The sequence below is a fragment of the Argiope bruennichi genome, chromosome 1 (assembly GCF_947563725.1).
Source record: "Argiope bruennichi chromosome 1, qqArgBrue1.1, whole genome shotgun sequence".
NCBI lineage: Eukaryota > Metazoa > Arthropoda > Arachnida > Araneae > Araneidae > Argiope > Argiope bruennichi.
The window spans coordinates 124,328,895-124,350,966 of record NC_079151.1 but is presented as its reverse complement, the minus strand read 5'-3'; the positions used below and the strand labels follow the sequence as shown (position 1 = coordinate 124,350,966).

The following is a 22,072-nucleotide window of genomic DNA, read 5'->3' as shown; positions in this document are numbered from 1 at the left end:
AAATTAGTCCAATATTTTTTTATTATTTGTAGCTTAGAGCGCAGCCAGAGGAAAAAAAAACCTATATAATATGTTGCAAAATGGTTCGGCATAAGTTTTAAATTGGATATATTTCAGATTGGTGTTTCAATTATTTGTTTTTAATAATTGAAGTTACATAAAACTATAAATATTTTTTACAATTAAAGGAGTACTATGAATGTAAAATATGAAGCTGACCTGGTATCATCTATACATACATTACCGTGACCTGCTACCGCTTGTATTTATTTAAAAAAATTCGCAATGCACATAGAGAATTCTCAATTCACAGCGTCATCCAAAGCAAGTGAAATCCGCAATAATGTTCTAATAAGATTGTGCAGAAATTATGATAATAAGATAAATAAGATAGTGCAGAAATTAAGATAATAAGATAAATAAGATTGTGCAGAAATTAAGATAATAAGATAAATAAGATTGTGCAGAAATTAAGATAATAAGATAAATAAGATTATCCAGAAATTAAGATAATAAGGTAAATAAGATAGTGCAGAAATTAAGATAATAAGATAAATAAGATAGTGCAGAAATTAAGATAATAAGATAGTGCAGAAATTAAGATAATAAGATAAATCAGATAGTGCAGAAATTAAGATAATAAGATAAATAAGATTGTGCAGAAATTAAGATAATAAGATAAATAAGATTGTGCAGAAATTAAGATAATAAGATAAATAAGATTGTGCAGAAATTAAGATAATAAGATAAATAAGATAGTGCAGAAATTAAGATAAATAAGATTGTGCAGAAATAAGATAGTGCAGTCATTTTGATATACTCGGTTTTTAAGTAAGACTATGCAAAAGTAATGATTTCAAATATTTTAGCGAGATAGTGATTTCCATATAACAAGATGCATAAATAGTGAATTTTTCATATAACAGACACTGTAAAAAGTTATTTCCATTGTACCCATATGGGAATTTGCTGAAATAGTGATTTTGTTATAGCATAATGCAGTAATAATCATTTTCCGTATTATACGGTTGCAAATATAGCGACAATCCTCTAAGAAAACATTTTCGGTATGATTTGGAAGTAATTAATCCTATTACAATAAGATTAAATGTATTCTTTGTTTTTTATATAGTTATTTGATAAGAGTGAAAATGTCAAAGGTATACAACCAGGAAAAATGAAATGTTATTATAAGTTTCTAAATATCTTGAAGATCATATTTAAGACCAGCTTTAGTAAAGCAAACAATAACCCATGCTTCAAATAAGGAATATCATATTTTGAGTCACAGTTGGTATGCGAAATCGTGAATGCCAATTATTTAAAAGTTCAAATCTTAAGAAGATACAATTTTAAGAAAATATCGAGTTTGATATAGTTTAGTTATATTGCCACATTGAAGAAAGACAGTCGAATCTCCATGGCCGAATGGTCATGGCACTAGTCTCATGATTAAGAGACCTGGGTTCGAATCCCGCTAGAGACAATGCGATTAATAGTATATGTAAAAACTTAATCCCTTTATTTCATGTTCCAGAAGATACTGGACATTTCTTTAGTTTACCAGACAAGTATTCTGGACTTTTCTTGCTGTCTCCAGAACAGTATTCTGGAACTTTCTTTGCTTGTATAAAAGCAGAAGATTTGTCAGTTTCTGAGTTCACTTAATAAATTGGTTTAGCTCTACCTCTTGTGTGTGTCATTGAGTTCTGTACCATAGTATCTACGTAACAATATTAACGTCCCATTTTAAAACAACTCTAGGGCCATTTTGGGACAGATCTCATAATTTTGAACCGCGGTAAGATGATGAAAACGACACTTGAGCCGGCACCCCTCTCTCCACACCAGCAGCAGGGCATTTGGCCCAGGTGGAATTGGTGTGCACTTGACTTGCTTACACTGCGGTTCTTCAGTGGAATCGGGTTACGAACCTTTAACCCTCCGGTTACGAAGCTGAGACCTTAACACTAGGCCACCGCGGCCTCTAAAAAATGTCGAAACAAATGATACAATTATTATTTTCCTTACAAAAGATATGCCATCAAATTTGCAAGCGGCTGACTTCCAAAAGAATGGAATTTTTATGAAGAAATTAAAGATTTGGTTAATAATTTGTCAAAAACGGCAATAAGTTTTGATCTTGAAACTATAATTTTAATTCTCAGTGCACCATGTAGCTATTTGGCTTCATGTTTTATTTCTATTTATAAATTTCACATGACTATTCCAAAAGTCAACAATAGATGTTAGGAAATCCCTTTTTAAATGCTTTTTGATAAGAATTTGTTGAAAAGATCGATAGATTATAGTAGCGGTACTAGAATTTGATTTAAATTCGAAAATTGGAAATACCAGGACGGCTGTTATATGAATAGCTCTATCATTAAAAATACAATTAAAATACCTTTCTTTGCTTAGTAAAAAATATATTGGTAAAAAGAGACTCTTACTTTTATTGTTCAATTGTTATAATGTGATTTGTGTCGCATTATTTTAATTGGACACATTATTTTAATCATTTCGGACATTTTAAGTTTCACAAAAAAAAAGATATTTTAAATTTTTTAAATAATTTTTTAGAATTATATGCAATTATTCAAAATGCCTATTTTTTTTTGTAAAAAATTTTTTAAAAAAGTCATGCATTGTAGGGCTAATATAGTGCTTATTTTATAAATGAAGAAACTGATTTAATGCTGAGATAAACAAGTCATGTTGCACGTATTTCGATTTTAATAATACAGCTTCAAATTATTTTCAGTTAAAATCCTCTTCTAGTTGCAAAATTATAATTAATTATAATCCGTATATACTTTAGCTTCTTCTTCAGCTTTTTTGAACGATTGTTTGTTTTCAGTAAAAGTGAAAGTAGTGAATTTTCAGATTAAACTAATTACAACAAAACGAGATGAATTCATATATTTAAAAAAAGTACGTTAATTAATTGTTAAATATACAATATTATTATGCATTTAAAATGTTATTTTATGTCATGCCATTAATATTCTTTTAGTACAACTTGTTTAAAAATTCAATTCGGATTAGGTTCGTTTAATCGACTATTTAAATTATATTTAATTGATGCAGGATATATGAAATAATGTTTAAACAAGGTGCACTTATATGCAAGATCATTTGATAATAATCAAATAAATAATAAACAAGATCATTTGATAATAATCAAATAAATAATAAACAAGATCATTTGATAATAATCAAATGAATAATAAACAAGATCATTTGATAATAATCAAATGAATAATAAACAAGATCATTTGATAATAATCAAATAAATAATAAACAAGATCATTTGATAATAATCAAATAAATAATAAACAAGATCATTTGATAATAATCAAATAAATAATAAACAAGATCATTTGATAATAATCAAATAAATAATAAACAAGATCATTTGATAATAATCAAATAAATAATAAACAAGATCATTTGATAATAATCAAATAAATAATAAACAAATTATTTTTAAGAACTCATCTGGAAAAATTTATTTGAAAATATGCAATACAAGAACATAGCAAATTAAACACTGTACAATCTATAGTTGTATTAAATTCTGTAAGCGTTGATAACCAATAAAACTGATTTCAACAATTCGTGGAACAAGTATTGAATTTGGATATTGAAATATTTTGCCAGAGTTATTATCACCAATAATCGATACCAGTTTGAAAATTTAATTCAGTTTTCAAATGCCAGCCTTGTCCAACAATACCTAAACCCAGCGAAGCGCAATTTAAGTTCTTGATTTCTATTACAAACATGCTTCGTGACGTCACAGTTCATTGATTATGGTAAACAATTTGAAAATTTAATCTTGTCCGCGAATGTCGTTTGCGTTCAATAAAGCTTATCGGTAACCAATCATATTTTGAATTCTTGTTTTAAATAATAATCATATAATTCTTAGTAATCTTTCGTGCCATCAATGATGCCAATCTAAATATTTAAATTCGCCTCAAAATGGACTTAAAAGATTTCATCAACTGGATAATTGATTGATGGGAAATCATTTTAATGGCGTCTTCAATTCCGGTTGTTATTTAACCTAAATATTCCTCTTTTATATCGCCGAGATGAAATCTTTTATCGGTTAAAATAGAATGAGGTATTTATTCTAAATAAACTCTATTTTCATCACTGTAATATAAAATAACACACAAAAAAAAGAGTAATATATACAAAGATATCTTTAACACGAGAGTTTCTATTCATATTGAAATGAATGCCTCATACAGTTTCAATAATTTATTTGGGGTTTGTAATTTACTTAAGTTTGTAATTAAAGAAAATATTATATGAATTTTTAATTTAATATTTTTAACATTTGAGTTGGAATTAAATAAAAACAATTAATTTGAATTGAATTGAGAGTAACCTATCATGATAATAAATATTTAAAAAAAAGTTGAAAAGCGGGCAAAAAAATTAATACTGTAATCCAACTGACATCTTTGAAATGATGATTTTCTATATTTTAAGATTAAATTAAAATAATTTTTTATCTTATAATAATTTTGGAAATTGTTGTTTAACATCAAAATTATAAAAAAAGTGTCAAAACAAACAACATCAATAAAAATACTGAATTCGGGAAGTTTCATCTTGTCTTATATAATCATTCTTATAAAAAATACGAAAATTCAGTTAAAGAAATCCCCATTGCAATAAAATTAGCATCAATAAATAGATAAGATTCTTAATTTTAAAATAAATTAAAAAATAGTTTTTCAGGTAATAGTTTCGGAATTTATTGTTAAAAAATGCTAATATTTTATAATAGATGTCAAAAGTGATTCACAACTTAAGTTAAATTGCGATTTTGGAATAGTTTACATTATCATATGCTCTTAAAAATGCGAAAATTAGATTTAAAAATTAGCTTTATATTATAAAAAGCTTAATTTAATAGATATAACGAATGAATATATTTTTACATATAAAAGTTTCAGATCGTAGTAGGAATAATTAAAATTATCAGAGCGATAGTAATCAACACACGTGCACATATTAAAAATGAAACAGAAAAATTAATTTTTATATATTTAGAGAATTCTAATTTTTGAAAACTTTTCATTCTACTTCTGCAGCATCATATCGCTAATCATTATAAATGTTATCAAAGAGGAATTCTTTTTATTACATTTCCTGCGTTTCAAGTTATATATTTGTCAATTCTTTTTACTTTCCAACAGAAAAAATCATATTTATCTCTAGTTTACGATAGATTTTATCAGTTTTTTCCATGGCATATTAAATTTAAGCAAGTGAATTTTAAAAGAAACTAAAGAACCTTAATTTCATCAAGCAGACGATAATTTTTCCAACGGCGGTGTAACTCTAATAATAGCAAATCATCTCAATATTTGCACTCAATTTTTAAAAATATTTTTCCTTTTTCATATGTTTGATCCTTAAGTACAGTACTCTTTCTGAAAAAAATATTCCATCAACAAATTATACGATCAAATATTTAAAGTAACATAAAAACGTTTAATTCTGGTGTAGTATGTTTTGTCGTTAGTGATAACATTTATCCATTTTTCACAATTTTAGTACTTTATTAAAACGCATTTTAAATTAAGCTTGAATTGCTTTTTTTGAACTTTTCCTATCTTTTCATTTAAAAGAAAAGATATTTATAATGGATATGGGTATTATATACTTTTATTAAATTTGCATCAGGACTGAAAAGATATAATTTAGCAATTGATTTTCCTCTAATTGTTTGACATTTCAAGAGTTTTGAAATTTTTTCCTTTCACTGTGTTTCTCCTTTACACTCTACTCTAGCATTTTAATATTTTTAGAATTTAAATATTAGCTAATTATTTTAATAAAATTTTGATTTAATAAAAAAGATGCAATATGGGAATGAATATGAGAAAAAAATGAATTGCAGAATTCTGCAATACTAAAATGTTGAATTATAAAGACTAAAAGAGAAAAAAATAATAGAAATTGCGGAACTTTTAAAGAAAACTCTTATGGATGTAATGGTATAAATGAAAGGTTAAAATTTAGAAAATAATTGAATTTATAAAGCTTTTAAACCAAGCTTTCATTCAAGAATAATTACATCATCAAAAATATCTTTATCTTTCATAAAGATAAATATGTATCAAAAATATCATTAGCTTTCTTTATCTTTTATAAAGAAAATAATTACTTTATCAAAAATTTGGTGATCAAACTAAAAATTTATAGCCTTGTGGAAAGGAAAAATCCCTACAATATGGAAATTAAGCCACTAAGAGCATACCATAGAAAAGAAAACTCCCAAATATTCAATAATAATAAACAATATATATCGTAAATATGATCAAAATCCAATTTTTTTAAAGTATTCTACAGTTCAATAAAAATCTATCTTTGATATTTCTTTTTTGACTGCCATGCTTTTTCGGATAAAAAATTATTTTCTAATTGTTAGAGCACTAATAAAATCGTACTTTGAAAACCTTTTTCATATTTCTTATTACTATTAATAATTGATAGAATTAATACTCTAATATTTTATAGAACATTTCCTAAAGCTGTGAAATATAAGTAATTAAATGTGAAATGTTTATAATGATACTTGAGATTGCTATTATGAAGTAGGACTAAATTAAATTTTGTAATTTCCTAATATTTTTATTAAACTGAAGGATAAATTTTCCGAATGGGTAAAATAACTTTATATATCTACTGTACATGTACTTCCTTACAAATACTATCAAGAAACTTATTTCAGATATCTCACTTTAAGACTGCGATGCCAATTTTAAGAAAAGAAAAACGTTCTTCTCAAATAAATCGATTGACACAAGAACTGGATGATTATATTCCTTTATTATCTTGTACTTCTTCTATTAAAGTATGCGCTATCAAACCTTCACTTCCACGTGTAAGCCGAAGTAATGACAAAATAATTGAGATTTCTCGGCAATTTCTATGCTATTGCATGTTGACGTGCAGCAGGTTTTAAGATCATAAAAAAAAAACTTGCTTAAAGAGTTGGATAGATTCCAATCTACTTCTACACTGTTCACGAATCCTTTGATAACATTTTTATTTTGATTCAATTTTGGTTCAGCAACAAAACTAACATGTTAAGTTTTTTTAAACTTTTCTTTACCATTGGTAGTAAAGAAAAAAAATTTACATTTTTACATTCTGTTTCGACATAACATAGAATAGATAATAAAATGCAAAACGAAATTTAATAATTTATAAATAAAAATTTTCATCGTCTGCTATTTGAAATGGAAACAGAATTTTGTTGCATTAACTGAAAAAATAAAATAAAATATATTATCAGACGGTTAAAAAATGAAATGATTGGAAAAATGAAGAATTTCAATTTCAGCTTATATATAAAATTTCAGTGAACTGTGATTGAATCAGAAGATGAAAATAAAATTGTTCAGATGTAGTTATTTAATTCCATTTAATTATTCGTCCCTTTGAGTTGTCTCAAGTCTCGACAAAACGTTTCTTGTCGAAAAAAATATATATATTTCTAGCTGGCAACAGAGGAAAATTAGCGCATTTCTCTTCTTTATTTTTGTTATTTACTCAAAATTTAATAAATACGAGAGACTCTTTTATTAAATATAGTGAATATATTTAGTCATTTTTTTAAAGATTTATTTATTTGGAAATGGGTAACTTGATTATCAGAATAAAAGATCACAAGTGTTATCGATTGCTTCTTTCTTATTTGTTCGAAGATATTTCATAAATTTTGTAAATTTATAAAGGAAACGTCTTCAGAACTTATGAATGCTTAGTCCTCAGTTTGTCTCATCTTCAATATTAAAAAACTACAAGTAGCAATCACAATTTCACTCAGAATTTGGAACGGTGACATGAAGATATTTGAATTTTCGTTCACCAGGAGGTATACGATAATTCAATATCTCCATGTTGATGTGGCGTAAAAGTTTGGAAAATGGAGAGCAACTGATGTGTCTACTGGAAATCTGACCTTGAAATCTCCATCCTGTTCTTTTAAAAATAGAAAATATAAACTAACATGAATAAGTTGTAAAATAATTATAATTCATGGAAGTATTTTTAGGTTGATGTTTTTTTTAAAATGTATTTGATAAATTTGCTATTGTTAATATAAATAAATAAATGGTAGTAATTATCGTACATGTTATCATTGTTTAATTATTTTTAAAATCTTCAATTTCTAACATTTTAAATGCTAAAGAGACAGCAACTACAGCAACAGAACTTTAATCAAAGTACTATTTAATGAACTATTTTCTATAGTATTACGTGAAACATGAAATAGGTTTTCTAGTAGGGGTGACCAGGAAAATGGCGGCGCGTTATGTGCACAGCAAACTATAGCCAGTAGGGTTGTCATGATATATGTCGCTTGAGAGCAACTGGAGAAATTGCCTCAATATTAATCAAAGCTCTGATTAGATAAAAGCATTTGTCACTTAGGAAAATATTGTTGTTAATTGTTTCCTAATTATTTTTGGCTCATGCATACATAGAGATTATTGTTTTTATATGTCACTTTACAGCCGTAATTAATATATGCACACATTCTGTTATTATTGATATATATTTCTATATCATAATATTAAAGAAATTTGGTTTTTTTTTTCTTTACTTGCCCAAAATGAAGTTCATTCATAAAATTTTATGAATATATTATTGGAACCATTAAAATTTGGACTACGCTGTCATATTAGAAGCACAAACCAATGAATATATTCGCTTTTAATTACCTTTATTGATGCTTCGAATAAGAAAAAAGATCTACTGAAAAGGTAAAATAGATAAATAACGAATTTAAGACCGTTATAAAGCAAATATTGGATAAGTAATCCATAAAAAGTATGGCCTTATGATTTAATATTCCAAGGATTACTTTCAGAGACAGATTTAAGAAAAAGGATCTACCGTCTTCGATTAACACTTATATATCTTTTATAGATGATGATAATTTATATAAAAAAAATTTTTAGATATAAAAGTATATGATGCGTTTGATATTTTTTTAATAAAAGTATGGAGTTTTGCTTGATTTGTAAATAACATGGCACAGATGTAATATGGTATCGTTGCACTTTTTGTTGAATAAGAGCCCATTCAGATTACAATGTATTTGACTCTGTAGAGAGTTATAAATGCAAACTCTGTCAAGCAAAGTAGTTTTACTGATGGCTATAAAAAGTGTATCCTGTCCCTGAAATAAATCTAACATATTCAAAAAACTTAAAAACATTTAGTTTGTCGTTATATATATATATATATATATATATATATATTTAAATTGAACAATAAAATAGTACCAGTTTAATTGATATTTATTACTCACAATTTTATCTGAAATACATCATTTGCAAGAAGATGACATCTGAATCACCCCATTACCGAGGCACTCAACCTCTATCAGATTTTTAATAGTTATTTTGTTTTTATAAATGGCGTCCAAAAGGGTTTATAACTTTTGTTAATGTATTTTCCCAAACTTGTAAGAAATTATAAAATAAATATTCTCTTTATTTAAACTTTTATGTTTTATAAAATATTGAAAAATTTAATTTTTCCTTAAACTGGCATGATTCTCTTCCGGTCTCCTTTACACATAAAGCTTTAATGCTAAATGTTTCTATTTTCTATCTTTAATTTTTCATGACATGCTTCGATTCAGCAAGCATGCTGTAATGTTTGTCGAATTATTGGATCATTAGTTCAATTACAGGTAAAACGGAACTAATGAGTAATTTACATAACTGAGTAAAGCTTCAAATTCTAAGTAATTTGGGAGTTTAAAAATACTTTTCTGACCAAATTATTAAGCCTGATAATGATAAATGAAAAATAAAAGATTTATATAAAATTTTACGAATTGCCAAATGCGACAAATAAACAAATAAAATAAGTCGCAAGAATTAGTTGTTAAAGATCTCTGTAATATCATGATACCATATGGAAAACTTCACCTTATTCATTTCGATAATTTTTAAAACATCTTTATAATGTGATGAAATGGTTCCATCACAATGTTCAATAATTTTTATCTTTGTTTGGCGAAATATCTGCAATCAAATTTTCCATTGTGCACAGTTAAGAAGTAATTAAATCCATTTCCCTATTCAGAAATCATCCAAAAGCATGGTTGTTCCCAAATTCGCTCAATCATTCCCACTTTGTTTAACAAATAAAATCCTACTCTTTGACAAGCTCTATTGTACGGAAAAAAGAATACAGCTGTTTTTATTCGAACTCAAAAAGGAACGATCGATGTTCGTGAAGCTTTGAGCAGGTGATGCGTTATCGAATACCTGTGAAGTTCTGAAGTATTTTCTTAACATTGAATACATATGAATGAAATGGAGTCAAAACTGATCGATGTTTAAAGATATTTCAACGCATATAATAATTTAGAACATTAATATTTTTATTGTTTATTTAAGTTTGTTGTCATCGGTATGTTTTATTGTAGGTTTAGGATGATAATTTACTACGAATGACTTGTAGTTTATTGATGAATTATTCATCAAAATTAAAAATGCAGTCATCAAAATTAAAAAATTACAATTTTTTGTTACATGTTTATTACATATTACAAAGTACATGTTTGGAACCAACTGATACTTATTTCTATTTAGACGTAAATTAATTTTTTTAGTCAATAGATGTGTTTTTAATATAAAAAATGAATTTTAATAAAAACTATAATAATTAAACTCTTTATATTTTAAATAAATAACTTTAAATATAAATTAAATAGAAAATGAACTTAAAATTAATTTTTCTGCTTCCTACATACTCATTCACTCATATTTATAAAACTTCTGTTGAAAAGAAAGAAAGAAAGAAAGGAACACACATAGTGTTAAATCAGGAATCAAAAGGCTAATAAGCAGGGGATCTTTCATTCAGATTTAAGAGTTTTGCTTAACATTTTAAATCAGTTAATCAATCGATAAAAAATACAAGATAAAATTCAATTATGATTTAAAAAACACACATTAATTCAATTTCTTTATAAGTTACTAATGATCTTTTATTGAATTTCACAGTATGCATAATTTATATATGTACTTTAAAGTAAAATTTCTCTCTTCTCCACAATTCTTTTCAAACATTATTTCAGTGAATTTCTAGCGTAAAACATCTGCTTGTCGGAACCAAAATACTGGACGAGTTATTCACTGTGACCGACCGCGAGTTTCGAATTCTATTCTAAACAATTGAAATTTATTTCTGAAATTCTATGAAGTCAGACACGTATAAAGGCAAAATAAAATGCTGCATTGTTGTTCTTTAGATTTGAAATTTATATATTATTTTATACAAAAAAAAGGGAATTTTATTAGATTTTAAAATATTAAAATTCTGCAATTTTATTTGGAAAGCAAAACACACCATAACAATTAAGTTCTAACTAAAAATATTTTAGTATAATTTTACTCGGCTGAGCTTTTAACTCAATTAAAATATATAAGATTTTGACATTAAGAAGTCAACAAAAAAGCACATTGTCATAAAATAAAATTCAAAGATTGTGTACAACGAAATCCGAACTTTTCCTCTTCCATTTGATTGGGTTATCAATAGCATGTTAACACAGGAATGATTTTTTTAAAATTTGTTACAGCTTTTGTGTGATTATTTTACGATGAAAAGAAGCAATTACTAAATATTACTTAATTGATAATATTATTGATAAATTACTTTAATTCGATTTTTAAATTATTATACAAAGCAGAATCTTTATAAAAATAGTGATATGAAAAGGCAATTACAATATTTTAATTACATTATTTATTTTCACTCATATATTTTATAATCATTCTTCCTTTTGGCAATATATTTATTGATTTCAATTTCTGATAAATAATAAAAAAATCTAAATAAATCTTGTAATTAATTCCCTTTTAAGTTAATATAATTGAGAAATTTTTTAGTTTGAATTCTATAAGAACAAAACTATCTTGAAAAGTGTCAATATGTATTATTTTATTTGTTTCTCATTTAAGAAAATTGTGTAAAAAATAATAGAAGTAATAAGATTAAAACGTTTCTCTTACACGATATTTTGTTTATCAATTTAGCAGTTTGGTATCGGAAAAATAAATACATTCGGCTTAGTTGGAGTTAATCTTTATTTATATATATTATCTCAAAAACCTGGTAACTTTTACGAGAATATACAAAAATAATTTTTTAAGCTCTTTTCTGTATTCTACATTCTATTTTTTTACATTCCATTTATATTAATTATTCTAAATTAATGATATTTTTTATTATGATTAATTTTATACCTTCAAATCGACAACAGTTTCTGACTTGATAAAGAATTTAGTCACGAATGAAAAAAAAAGTTACGAATAATTTAGAATAATTATAAAAAAAACTACCAATTAATTATAAGCAGTTTCATATTTTGATTAATGAATCATGATGTTATTTAATTGCCTTTAAAAAATATTTTCGCACAAAAAAAATATATTTGTTATTATCGTTTGGCAACAACGTATGTGTTCTTACAAAAAGCTGAAAATATAAATTTATTAAAATAGAAGTACACTTACCTGGAAATTACAGTCTAACCAATGAGAATGAAGGCTAAAAAATCGGGCCTGTAGTAAGCTGATCGGAGTGTGTTTGTGTCAGCGATTTCGCTCATTGTGTCATCAGTCCCAAAGCAAGCAAGTAGGCAGTCAGACACGGAGTCAAGCAGCGGCATCTTTTAATTTCTTCAGTATCATCATCTTCGATAACGTGCGATGACGTCTCTTTTAGAAATCGTTAAATCAAATTTCAAACAAAAAGTTGAAATCAGTTTCACTGCAAAACAGTGGTTTGTGCAGTTTCAATTGAGCTTCGTAAATTGAGTATTTTCTTTCTTTCTTTTTTTTTTCAGCGATTGTCTCCGTCACTGATGAGTTGTTTTCACTACTCTGATTTTATTTTATAATTGAGGAGATCTAGGTATTAATAATTTTCTATAATGGATGACATTTATAATTTAAGTACTGTTTTATAAGGAAATGGACTCAAAAACAAATGTTCCAGAAACGTGTGATTGTGTTTCTCTCAAACCAAAAATTTCATATATGATATCAGTTTATGTGTTCGGAATTATCTTTATTACAACAAATAAGTTCTAAAACTATTCTTTGGGTATTCTATTTCAAAGTTCGTTCCACTTCTATATTCAGTAAAGAATAGTTTATTCTGTCATAATCGAACACTAAATTCTGAATGAAAAAATCGAATTTTATGTTTCCCGCCAATTTTCATTCTGATGGCTCAGAATCTGAAAATCAGAATGATGTTTCAATGCCCATCACTTTTTAAAGTCCTTTAACAGTGATGCAACACTCGAATGCAGTCAGGGGCTTTCTTGTGGACACTCACCACACGTGTGTCGCGGGAATCGTCTGCGTCGGCGACTATTCGACCAATGACAGAACCTGACCGCCGCAGGGCTAGGAATAAAGGGATTATTTATGCCACATCGTTTGGCACTCCTTCTGAGCATGCGCTGGATTCTCGTAGATAGGAAGTGGGAGGAGTTGGATCTTTTTCTTCCGCAGACGCCCTGCGCCGCCTGGTGGGGGGATGGGGCGACATCGGGCGCGATCTATCGGAACGTGTTTTCTCTTCTCCATCCTCCTAGGTACCGTTTGATCGAACGGTGTAGGGGTGCTCTTTCATTCGATGGTCTATTCGGAAGAATGTCGGTGATCTAGAAAGAAGAAAAATAACGTTTTGATGGAATCATTTCGATTCACTATACATTTTGCTCAAATAAGAGCAGGACATTTGGAAGTTGTCATTCTTATTAAGTTAAAAGTAAACTTATTAGTTCAGCTTATAAAAATTGTATGAGAAAAAATAATTATTTCTATATACTAATTAACGAAAAAATGCTATTTTTAACAATTAACCAACTTTTGCTTTATATTGACTATAATTTAAAATTTTATTTTTCGTGATTTTATCGAATTTTACTATATAAAATTACTTTAATAGGCATAAATGGAATTCAGTTTTATGAAGATTTGTGCCCTGTTTCATTTAAAGAATGGGAATCTGATTTTTTAAATACAAGATTATATTTTTTAATTATATTTTAAACATATATTATTTTAGCAGAAACTAAAGATAATTGAAACAACTGATTGGAATTGTTTCTCAGATATTTAAAAAAAAATGTGAAAATAAGCCTAAATATTTATTTAAATTTAAAAAAATACTTATTTAACTTTAAATAACTTGATAAATTTTTAAAAATATAAAATAACAAACTTGAAATATATATTTCTGTATCATGCGTATAGATAAATGCATGTTTTATAATTTATTCAAACAAGGCTAAAACATTTATATATAAATAAAAATAACGTACGATTGCATTAGAAATTTTTTTCCTTTTTAATTATTTAAAAATCAATGTATCAAAATTACAAGAATAGATTCAATTTTGATAAGAGCGGATAGCAGTGACATTTTAATACCAGAATTTTGAGCTTAGAAAGCTTCTGAACAAAGTTCATGTTATGTTGATAAAGAAAAAGACTTGAGTCAGCAAGATTTATTATGACTGATTCTGGATAATTTATTACAACTGGTTCAAGCAGGAACAAGTGACTTATCGAGATAAGCATGTATATTTACAATAGCAAGATTATTTGAAGGGGGAAACCTTAAACTGAAAGAAATGTATTTCTTGAAAGATTGATCTGTTCTATTAGCTATAGTTTATGCAAAGCAAATCTGTAGTTTTGCTAGCTTTAAAACAATATTATTTGGATAAAAAAAATAGAATTCAAAGGATTTTATTATTTAATTTTGTTATAATAATTTGTTAGAATCCACTGGTAATAAACATACTGTTCAGTTCTACTCTTCTATGTATTTTGAATGATATAAACTAAGTAAATTTCAGAGAAAAAATACCTTAATTCTATAATTATTTTTGAAAGTGTTGAATCGAATAGTGGATGGTTGTAATCATTTTAATAATCATATATCCAATATTGTATCATAAAAAGCTAATTTTAAATGTATTGTATAAAAACGTTAGTCATTTTTATATTATTGAAAGAAATTTGTTACTTTTTTGAAATTTAAAATAAAAAATAGCTACCAGATTTAAATATATATCATTAATAAATTTTGCATTCAAACTTTCAAAAAGTAGGTGACAAAAATTATTCGTAATTACGATTAATTTCGTCAATTTTGCTCCTTTATAAAATCAAACAATTCAAAACTATTTATATTCAAAATTCCAAAAATGAAAACGATAAAATCTCGTTTTAAAAGTTACTAAAAGCAAACGTCCGCCTGCATAACAAAATCATTTGAACTCGTAATTTTGCTGTTAAGTAAATATTTTTAATGATGAGTGGTTTTTTTAAAAGCTAGATTTTTTAATTCCTAAACTAACAAAATAAATGCATTTTTTCAGTTTATTTTTATTTTTTTTTAAACCTAGATAAAGATTCTTCTACAATTATTCATTATATATCTGATGTAGATCTCTACAATACTCAACAATATTCAATAATACTAAACACTTACATTTTATTTATTAACAACGAAATTTCCAAATAAAAAATACTTTGCAAAATTGGATGTGGAGCAAAAACAATTTATTATAATACAATTATTGAGGTTAAGTTTATGTTTTATGCAATATTTCTGCGCAAATGGCATATTATATGAATTAATATAGGAGCTACACGAAAATTCTTTTTTTGCGGTTTTATAAAAATTGATAAATTGATAGTGCGTGGATTAACTTGAAAAATAATTTTAAAAATGCAAACCTGATAGATATTTATCTTTCCTTTTTATTTCATAAGAAAATGATTTAAAAGATTTCTAAAATATCAGATTACTTTAAAAATAAACAATTGTTATGTTTGAAATGATTTATTCAAAAATATTAACGAAGAAATGTTATTTTAGTAATTTATAGTTTGGAACGAATTATATAATTCTCTTCATCAATAAATTTTGGGATTAAAGTTATTCACAGAAAACTGTTATAATTTTATAAATATCTTATAAATAGAACCCCCCCCCAAAAAAAAATGAATATATTTCCATTGAAATATTAAATTAAATTGCAAAATACTTAATTTTCTACCAGTTTTTTAGGAATTCCAAATTTTTTTAAAGCTAAATTTGCTGAATATTTCAAAATGATAGTGTAGCTTTCCTCTAAACAGAGCAAAATTATTCTAAACAGCATCGGTTCATTTTGAAATCATCCGCGAATTTTAACATTTATTTAACATTATAATGAGAAACAAATAAACAAACAACAATAACAACAGAATTTTTAAAAAAATGTAGAAATTTCCTTTTTCGCAAGTTGTTCTCCCTCTGTTAAAATGATGTGATACTAAATAAATCGATTCCTATTTTGTTATAAATTTTTGTAATATCTTTTCTAAGCTAGGTAACTATGTTAAAAAGTCGTTTTTTTTTTTTTTTTTTTTTTTTTTTTTTTTTTTTTTTTTTTTGCAAATTATGAAATTTTTAGTATTAAATATTTATAATGGTTGAATAGGTTTCTTTATGAAAACGTTAGAATTTTGTTTAAAATCTATGTTTTGTGCAGTTAACCGGTTTTTTATATATTGCATTAACATATGTTTTGATGCTATTTTACATATTTAGATAATATTTTCACAAAATCTAATCTTGGATAAAATTTTCATGTAAAAAACCTCATAAATTTGTATATTTTTGTTCAAATTTAGTATAATAATTTCACAATATGTTCTGCAGTTCCTGAATTAGAGAATAAGTAATTTATTCATACAAAAATATTTAATAGTTGTTTTAGAACTTCACACTGTGAAAAAAAAATTGAAAATTTTGTGTTATTCATCAGTCAAAAGCTAATAATTAAAGAATGGATAGAAATGCAGTTTATTTTTTTTTAATTCAGAAAACAGATAATATTTCTTAAACAATCGGTTAAAATTTTAAGCAAATCATTTGATAAACCACTAATCTAGAAGATTTTTAGCCAAAAATAAGTCTCTTTTTCCAATTAAAAAAAATAAAACTTACTTAACCAGTAAAGCATGGTGTACTTAACAGGTTTCATAAATGTTTTTTTATCATTTTTATACAAATATTCAAAAATATAACCATTACCGAACGTTTTCCAAAAAATTCCTCCTGTATAAATCACATACTTTAACATCTCATGCTATTGAATATAACATCTATTCTAAAGAGAAAAATTATTATATCCTGAGAGGTAAGTTAATTATGAATATATCTCATGATAATAAAATAAAAGTTTTCACCACCATTTTTTATTGTCACATCATTATGTTACTATTATGAGGTATTACTTTTATTTCCAGAGTATAAGTGATCAAATTTATTTGTCAATTTTCTTGTCACATATTATAATTTCTTTCTATACATTATCTTCCTATTATTATAAATTTTAATTGTATAATTTTCATATTGTTAATAAATTCTCATTTAAATATAAATTTATCATATAGATATCTAATAAAATGATTTAAAAACTTTGTGGAAAAATATTTTAGAACGTATTTCATATTTCAAATAGAAATTAAAGTTCTCAAAAAATAAAGTGTGGTGTTTGAATATGAAAATTTCTCTCAAATTTTGAACTAGAATTCAATAGTGCTTGTAAAATAAGATAATTCATAATTGTACATATTTTTCTTTTGAATCTTATACACGGTACATTCTAAATTTGGGACATAAGTTGATTAAAAAAAAAGTCTTCGTTTTCACTTATCATCCACCAACTGAATCATGCCATATTAGTATCTGAATTCAGCTTGCAATACAGGATGAAATAAAAATAATTCTTTCCATACATGATGTTATAATAACAATTCATTCAATACAGGATGTTATAACAATAATTCAACTAATGCTCAAAATAATCTTGTAAACGCCTCATAGTACCCTGTTCCCCGTTTCATCAAAATCTGACCTTCATCTCTCAATGTCCAATATCCTGGAACATGTCCATCAGCTTTCCATTGTTATTAGCAAGCCGCTGTCTTCTATATCTTTCCTTCTAAATATTTAATCCAAAGCTTCTGACGAACCCCAGGTTCAAGGACACTTCCTCTTCCCTTCGAAGGGGGCGTCAAAAGGGGTGGATGTTCGGTTTGCTTTGCAAGGCAGCTGAAAAATAAAATAAAATAAAAACTGCTGTTAGGAGGAAGGGGGGAAGTGCAGCCTTATTATTAAAGGGTCGTTAAGCACCGAAATGAAGATACACCACTGCGGTTGAGTGGAAGAACAAATTACAGAGCCTGAATTCTTTAGTTCTTTTTTTTAAAGTTTTGTTGGTGTCTTAAGGATTCATTCAGACGTCGGAAGTAGGTATTAAGGGGCTTGAAATGGGTTGTTACAAAGTCACTTGATGTGCGCGAAGCCTTGTGAAATGTACCTTATCCGGATGTAGGTATATGTGAAAATACTTTCCTAGTTATACATGAAAAAGTTCCTTGTTTTTGATTTTTATATGAGTTTTTTTTTGTTATTAAATTGTATTAAAGATGGTAATCCTTCATTCAAAATATCGCATTGATTTGTAATAATGTAAATCACCAATTTTTTTTAAAGCATAAATCATAATAAAAATCTGTTGAAAATAGTTCAGATTTCGTTTTATTTTATGAGGTATCAAGCGCTGAAAATAGTCTTTTCGAGTCTTAAATTAGATTTAAAAATTTTTAAATAGGTTTTCGATTATCTTGAGATATTATCTAATGATAAAACCCTTCAGGTTTATAGAATTTCATCGGAGAATATTTTACAATGATAATGCATTACCAATGATAGGTATTTATTTATAATTCAGAATGTAGTTAGCAGTTTTATTTAGTTATAGAAATTTGCACTAAAACATCTTGAAAAATGGTGGATTAAGTTTTTTGTAAAAATCTGTAAAACAAATAATCAAGGAAAATTTTTAAATAAAAATGCAATCCTTTTTTTATAAATAAAGGACATCTATATAGACTATATTCTAATTACCGTAGAAATATAAATAATTTTAAAGCTGATTTAAAAATACAGTTATAAAATTGAATAATTATTTCAAGATAATTTCAAAAAATATTGTTTATAACTTATTTTAAAATAATAATTTATCTTCTTTATGCTATCTCAATATAACGTTTTATTCCTTTTAATTTTTGTCAGAATAATTATAAAGGAAATGCGCAATTTATCAGCTTAATGTTTACCAAATATAACCATCTAAATGCAAGACCATCAGTAAATACTTAACTCCTTGCTATATCTTCAAAAATTACATAAAACCCAACATTTTTTTTTTTTTTTTGTTTATAATGGCACTTGCCATGGACAAGCTCGCTGACGAAATCAACGATTTTAAGCCAAGGGAGCGTCTCTTGTTTTTTCAGTAGCGCCAACGTTTTTTAGGGGCGCCAGTAGGGCCAAGAGCTTAGCTACTCACGCATCACATTCGCTTGCACAACCCCTTTTTACAGGGGGGCACATTCACGCATCTCACAGAAAGAACAGTTGAAGAACAACCATGCCCGAACCGGGACTCGAACCCAGGACGCCCAGATCACGGGTAAGACGCGCTACCCCTATGCCAGGAAGCTAATATTTTTTTAAAAATTACAATTAAATTCATTTTTTAGAAAATGTATAATTTCATAAAAGATCTATTAATGCTTTTTGACTTGAAGCTTTGATCTAATTCAACAATAACATTAGGAAATTTTTCTAAATTTTTCTTATAATCTTGAGCAAATTATTTATAATGTACGAACAAGAATTAAGATAGCCAATAACATTTTAATGAAATTGTGTACTATAGTATTGTCTATTCCTGACAGGCGAGTCAAAAAATTATAATGTACCAACAAGAATTGAGAGATCAAGTATATGTTCATGAAATTGTGTACTATAGTATTGTCCATTCTTGACAGGAGATTCAAAAATTTATAATGTACTCACAAGAATTGACATCAAACACATTTTTATGAAATTGTGTACTATAGTACTGTCCATTCTTGATAGGTGATTCTAATAATTCATTGTGATAAGATATATTTATTCAAATGGAGATTATCATGTGTTCTGATCCAAAAATAGTCTCTGTTATTTTTCTACCTGTAAAACTTTGCGGCTTGAAAAGTCCTGAATACAATTAACGAATTTATGTTTAATAAAATGGGGCAAAAATATATATTTACTGACAAATTCGAATTATAAATGCTCGATTAATGAAGTTTACTCTTGTATAATTTCTTAATTTCTTTATAATCGTCTGAAGTACAATTGTGAAAACAAACAAACAGCAACAACAACAACAACAACAAAAACAAAACAAAAAACAGTAAATTAATTTTTAAAAAGAAATTGCTCAAAGCCTTATCAGTTTCGGAATACTATAATAATTTCAAATGCTAATGCAAGCCTCAGAATTCAGATTTCGAGAAAATAAGAACTCTTCTTGTTCGTTATTGATATTTGAAATGATAAAATGTATCAGAAACAGATTATAAGCAAGTAGAAGAAATGGGAAGAAATTCAACTTTCTTAAAGATTTGAGATAGTATATGTGATGGATGAATATGAGCTTTACTTATTTCTATCATCATCTTTCAAAGAAATGCCTAGAATACAAATGCATCGGCAGCTAGAGAAAAAAAACAGGAGTTTCATCAGTTTTATTTGATAAAACACGATGGAATACTAAAATAAAAATGATGTCTGGGATTCCTTTATCTTTGAGTAAATTTCAAATAAAAAGCGATGAGACTGATTAGAAAATTTTCAGAATACATATTTTATATCAGACAATGCAATTTTATTAATCAATAAATATCTTGAATCAAGGATAATTGTATTTAAAAAAACATTAGCATTCGCTTTTTGCTATTAAATAATCAATATTGTATCTGATTATTAATATTAAAATATCATAGTTAATATTGTTACGAAATTTCCGGGGGGTTCGTTTGGATAGTGGAAGTTATATGGTGTGGAGAACATTCAATCAGCAGTAGAAAATAAAACAACGACGTTTATTTACACGAAAACACACAGGACAGCACAAAGACGACAATTATGTACAGCATAGAAGACGATTATCTTCAGCCGAGACGTACAGCATACAACAAGACTCTACTGCAGACAGTAGCGCACAGCTTAGTTCAGCACTAGCTTGACTCCGTCACTGCTCCGCTTATCTCTGGAAGGCCAGTTCTTTACCGTCGATTCCGATTACTCTCCACCGTCTATTCCGATTACTCTCCACCGTCGATTCCGACCACTCTTCACCGTCGATCCCGACTACTCTTCTCTGTCCCTTCCAACTACGACTACTCTGGCAGCTGCGGCTGCCTCCTTTTATAGGTCTCAGGAGGCGGGGCTAGAAGCCTCTCAACCAATCAGGAGCGTTAGAGGCGTATCTCGGTTCCTACTGGACGGATCGGGAAAATTCTTGATGTTTCTTGTATAATCTATTTTGGCGCCAAATTCGTCACCAAATGGTCGCCAAGTTTCTAGCAAAGCTCCGGGACCTCCAACGCGACACCCAGACTCCATCCAATACAGATGACTATGAAACATTCTTTCTTATGATGGAACCAATTATGCTGGGAAGCCGCATCACAGATTCGTAACAATGTGATTAATCGGGTATTATTAATGATAAATCTTGATTAACATTAGTAAGAACCGATGATTTTTTATAATAATTAAGCTGTGTTCATTAATTACCAGTTATTATTAATACTAACAGAATCTTTAAAACTATTATTATATAAGCAGCTGTTAGTATTAATCTGTTAACTGTATAATTAACTTACATTCAACTCGCTTCGCATTGAGATATTTCATTATATCCGGCTAACAAGTTAATAATAACAGATTATTCACAATGTTATTAATATGTACAATATAAGAACGCCACTCCTCAATATTAATTGAATAATTAACTTATATTCAAATCGTTTCGCATTGAAATGTTTCGTTATATTCAGTTAACGGGTTAATGATAACTGATTAATCA

General features: G+C 26.9%; 1 protein-coding gene across 2 annotated transcripts in view; it reads right to left on the bottom strand.

Moving 5' to 3' along the window:
- The window catches only part of LOC129987574 (cadherin-like and PC-esterase domain-containing protein 1), a 373,319-nt gene extending 359,869 nt beyond the window's left edge, over positions 1-13,450 (bottom strand). For both annotated transcript variants that reach the window (XM_056095568.1, XM_056095666.1), the window contains exon 1: positions 12,579-13,450. The gene's annotated coding sequence lies outside the window, so the exon portion shown is untranslated. The remainder of the gene's footprint in view (positions 1-12,578) is intronic.
- Between the last annotated feature and the right edge of the window lie 8,622 nt (positions 13,451-22,072).